This window comes from Pteropus vampyrus, unplaced genomic scaffold (assembly GCF_000151845.1).
Source record: "Pteropus vampyrus isolate Shadow unplaced genomic scaffold, Pvam_2.0 Scaffold71, whole genome shotgun sequence".
Lineage (NCBI taxonomy): Eukaryota > Metazoa > Chordata > Mammalia > Chiroptera > Pteropodidae > Pteropus > Pteropus vampyrus.
In genome coordinates this window covers 4,411,659-4,417,048 of record NW_011888852.1, presented here as the reverse complement: position 1 = coordinate 4,417,048, position 5,390 = coordinate 4,411,659, and the positions used below count along the sequence as shown (strand labels likewise).

Here is a 5,390-nt window from a genome sequence, read left to right as displayed (position 1 = left end):
TCCCCTACATTGAGAAATTTTCCAAAATCTCACTATGACAAATGCCACAATGAACATCTATATACATTTCTCCTGGTACAAAGTGTTCTTCTAGGATTGGCTAACTTCTCTATAGAAAGCTAGATAGCAAGTATTTTTGGCTTTGCAAGCCATTCGATCTCTAGTACAATTAGCTCTGCTGTAGTAGTACAAAAGGAGCCACAGATAATACCTAAACAAACGGGTGAGGCTGCAATCTAGCAAATCTTAATCTACGAAACCAGGCCACAGCTGGATTTGGCCTTCAGGCTGTAGTTTGCTGGCCCCTATGTGAAACTTTGGTAGGTGAACTACCCAGGGAACTTCAACAGCCAGGCCCCGTCCTTTAACCAGCATGCCACCTCTGTGTTCTTTATTAACTCTCTGGGTAATTCGTATGCGCATCGAAGTCTGAACCACTGCTACAGTGTACACATAATTAGAGTGGAATTTTACATCATGAAATGTACACGTTTTCAAGTTTTCAAATAATAAAGTCTCTTGATCAGTTTATCTAAAGACACCCCAGGTCTACAGTTAGTGCAGTCTTTCTGGAATAAATAATAGAGGTGATAGGAAATGAGGCTGGAAATACATGCAGGGACTAGACAATAAAGGATTTTGTATTTATGTTGGTGAGTGTGAATATTTTTATACGTGATGGGAAGCTATTGAAGTATTTTATGTAGAGTTGAAAAGCCTTTCCTCACCCCACCTTGGAGAAAGAATTCTTCAGGAATAGATGAGCTTGAGGCAGGACAACCAGTTAGGATGTGTTTGCAATATTTGCAATAGTCCAGGTAAAGAAAGGTGAGTTTTAAAATTTATTTATTTTTATTTATTTTTTTAGCTTGGCCAGTAGTATATGGGGATAGAGCAAAGGTGACAGATTAAAGAGATATTTAGGAATGAAAACTTCATGAATACTTGGAGGCTAAAGTACAACTGAGAGACGATTTGAGGACAATCAAGGGTTCTAACTTGATAATTGTGGATTACAATGATCAGGATGATAAAACTCAGAACTAGCTGGGGTATTAGGAAATTATGAGTTTAGTTTTGTGTGTATTACACATATGATAATGATTGCAGTAAGCTACTCGTAATAGTTTCAGATTGTGGAACGTAGTCTCTGAAAATAGAGGTCATGGAGTCATCACTGTCAGTTAAAGTTATGAATTTATAAGATATTGCTCAGGAAAAAAAATGTATAGTCTGAAAAATAGGATTGAGCATGGAACCCTGGGAAATACTAACATTTAAGGTGTTAGCTGAGGAGATGATTCAGTGAAGATGACTGAGAAGAAAAAATATTAAGAAAGAGTGAGGGGAGAACTGGAAAAGGGTGGCATCTCAGAAGCTGAGAGGAGAAGGTTTTATGAATGTTCAGGAATATTCTCCAAGAAATTTCTGGTGCAAAGGAGGATAAAGCTCACAGTCCAAAGTTCAGGCAAAATCTCAGAGGGGAAGAAAGGAAGCGAGTGCCTATTAGAAGAGAGGACATTGGGAGAAAATGTGGTGCAGTGGAGGAGTTGGGGTGAAAAAATGGGGCGAGTGTAACCTACTTTACCCAGACATATGAATGTTGGAATTAGGCAGTCCTGGTTCAGATTCAGCCTGGGGGACACTGAGAAAATTATTTCACTTCTCTGGGGCTTAATTTCCTCATCTGTAAAATGGAGTTAATTAAGTGCTCCTGTAAGGTTGTCGTGAAGGTTACTAGAGATACTTGAATCAAATAGCGTAGTGCCTGACGCAGTGAGTGCGGCTTTAATTCCCTTTTTTCCTTCCCTTGATAAAGGAGAAGTAAAAGTTCATTCAAACAAGTCTGTTGTGAAATTAACCTTAATTCATTTGGAAGGAATAACGGCAAGGGTAAGGCCCAAACATGTGCTGTTATGTAAGTTGTGAAACTTCTGGAACCTTCTTAAAATTGCAGTAAAATTTTGTGGTTTTAGTACTCGTCCAGCAAGCCGGGGCTTCAGCAGGGATTTAATCGTTCTAATAAAAGCACAGCCATGAGCCCAGGAATGCAGGCGGCTTCCACGAAGTGGAAAAGCCAAGGAAACGTTGTTCCTAGCTTCCAGAAGGACATACAGCCCTGCCAGGACCTTGAATTAAGCGCAGTGAGACCCATATCAAACTCTGACTTCGGGACCTTTAGATAATAAATTTGTCTTGTTTTGTGTGTGTGTGTGTGTGTGTGTGTGTGTGTGTGTGTTTGTTTTTAAAAAGCACAGAACCTTTATTTTCCTTGGATTAGCCGAGTATACATTTTCTAGCCCCCTCTGTTTGCGTTCACCAGGAAAATAACCTAGTGCCTACCTAATGGCCTTTCCAGGTGTGTCCCTAGAAAAGACCTGTAGAAATTCATTGGAAGATTAGAATCTGTCGTAAGCATTCCTAATAACTAAAAGTAAAGGCTAATTAGGTTGTGTCGTTTCTGATAAGCGAGAGCTATTTTTCAGGTTCTGACTTGGTACTCCGGGCTCCTTCATTAATCTCCAGTTAGGTATGGAGGTATGGCCACGGCTGAGCTTGATGGCGCCCATATTCAGCCTTGCAATCGTACCCCAGCAATGTTTTGAGTAATCTCTCAGTACTTTACTGTCACGACTCACATTCGGTAGTGCATGTCTTCTTTCTTCGATCAGGTTACCTAGGCCCACTCAAGCTTGTACCTGTTGTGTTGTGTCACACACAGGAAGGAGCAATCGGCCCATCTGCTTCCCTGTACTGTCCATCATTGCCATGTCCTTAGTTGCTGGTCAATACATAGAGTTGTGGTTCTTTAATTTTCAAATGATGTAATAATCATGTGGATAATTTATTAAAAATATATGTTCTGAAGCTTACCCCCAGAGATTCTCATTTGTTAGGCTTTATATTTTTTAGCAGGCATTATGATAGTGTCTATTGCAGAGTATAATTTGAAAAAAAAAAAAACGATTTAGGGGATCTATATCCCTCAGAGAAAAATGTGCAGGACAGCCTCTCCTGTGACAAGCGTTACCATAAAGCCTTTATCATAAATTCTGCCACTGGGGTCACAGTCAACTCTACTGAAAAGTGGCAGTCCTGTTCTTTTGACTTATTCGGAGTCTTAAAACTGACGACCCGTTATCTTAATCTGTATGGGCTGCTATTTTTAAAATCATCAAAGATAGCTTATAAACAACAGAAATTTATTTTTCACATTTCCTTATCTGGAAGTCCAGGGTCGCGGTGCCAGCAGACTTAGTGTTTGGTAAGGTTCGCTTTCTGGTTTATAGGTGGCACCTTTTGATGTGTCCTCACATGGTAGATGGAAGCAAGCTCTGAGAGGTCTTTTTTTTTTTCTTTTTAATTAAATTTATTGAGATGACATTGGTTAATAAAATTATATAGATTTCAAGTACACAGTTAAATAATACATCATCTGTGTATTGTATTGTGTGTCCACCACCAAAGCGAAATCTCCTTCTGTCACCATATATTTGACTCTCTTGACCCTTATTTACATCCACTACCCCCAATTCCCTCAGCTTACCACTAAACTGTTGTCTGTGTCTATGAGTTTTTGTTTGTTTGTCTTACTCATTTATTGCTTTCAGTTTTATATCCCACATGAGTGAAATCATATGGTTCTCAAATTTTTCTGACATTTCACTTAGCATGATAATCTCAAGATGCATCCACGTTATCGCAAATGGCAGTATTTCATCTTTTCTTATGGCTGAGTAATATTCCTTTTTTGTATATGCACCACATCTTCTTTATCCAATTATCTATCAAAGGGCACTTCAGTTGTTTCCACATCTTGACCACTGCGAATAATGCTGCTGTGAACACTGGGGTGCATGTATCTTTATGGATAAATATTTTCAAATTTATAGGGTAGATACCCAGAAAAGGGATTGCCGGGTCATATAGTAATTCTATTCTTAGTTTTTTTGGGAACCTCTATATTTTTTTCCATAGTAGCTGTACCAATTTGCATTCCCACCAGCAGTGTACAAGGGTTCCTTTTTCCCCACAACCTCTCCATCACTTGTTATTACTTGTCTTGTTGATGATAGCCATTTTAACAGGTGTGAGGTGGTATCTCATTAGGTTTTGAGTTGCATTTCCCTAATAGCTAGTGAAATTGAATATCTTTTCATATGTGTGTTGGCAGTTTGTATGTCTTCTTGGGAGAAGTGTCTGTTCAAGTCCTCTGCCCATTTTTAAACTGGATTCTTTGATTTTTGATGTTGTTGAGTTGTCTGAGTTCTTTATATATTTTGGATATTAGCTCCTTATCAGAGACATTGCTTACAATATCTTCTCCCATTCAGTTGGTTGCCTTTGTTTTGTTGATAGTTTCTTTTGCTGTGCAGAAGCTTTGTAGTTTGATATGTGGGGTCTTTTTTATAAAAGCATTAATCATGTTCATGGGGGCTCTACCCTTCTGACCTAAGCATCTCCCAAAGGCTCCGCCTTCTAATATCATCACAAGGGGAATTGGAATTTCAACATATAGATTTGAGGGGGACACAAACATCAGACCGCAGTGCCTCTGTTCTTCTCTGCTTCTAATTTTCCCATCAGTGCACTCCCCCTTGTATTCCACTATATCCAGACAACTTGGACCCTTCAAGGAAATCTCTCACCAACATACACACTCCATTAACCAGATGGGTACAGAATAGGAGATCCCATTTCTGGAGCCAACAGGACTAGCTAGTGGTGGGAGACATCGGGGAGAAGGTGTAGACACACAGAAACATTATTTAGAAAGTTATTTCATCTCCCTTCAAAGGTTCTCTGGAGATCTTTTGGTCAATTTGTAAAAAGTCAATTCATAGGAAGTCAATTTACTGAAATCCAAATTCTTGAATATATTCTTAGGAATATAATCTTAGTAGCATTTTAAGGAATGTTCATTTGTTAAAAACTAAGACTTATGGAATTGGCTTAGTATGTACTGCCATCACTGAAAAATATATTTAGAAAAAGAATATATTCAGGTTATAAGTTCACTTATGTGAAGGATTCCCCATATAAACAAGTTTTTGGTAAATTTGGAATCCTAGGTAAATTGGCCTCTCTGCAAATTGGCTTCTTTGATAAACTGACTTTTTGAAACATTAATTTTGGGGTATTTGTTTTGTTTCCCCTCTAAAGTATGTTTCAGCTTTCCTTAGGACAAATCATAAGATCCCTCTACTTACCCTGCTTAGCAGGAGAGGCTTGAAAAGATGGTTGTAAGTCCTATAAAATTCTTTTAAATAACTGGGTTAGTCTCTTTTTCATGCATCTGACCCTTCAGAGAAACAAGCCTATTCCCCATATCGGTCTCCATTTTGTCCATCTATGTTCCACACATGACTGCCAGCCCCCTTACTCATTGT

At 38.7% G+C, this 5,390-nt stretch overlaps 1 protein-coding gene across 3 annotated transcripts in view; it reads left to right on the top strand.

Annotated features, from left to right (window-relative positions):
* LOC105293312 (spermatogenesis- and oogenesis-specific basic helix-loop-helix-containing protein 2-like) overlaps positions 1–5,390 on the top strand; it is a 106,741-nt gene that overhangs the window by 4,574 nt on the left and 96,777 nt on the right. The window lies entirely within an intron of this gene.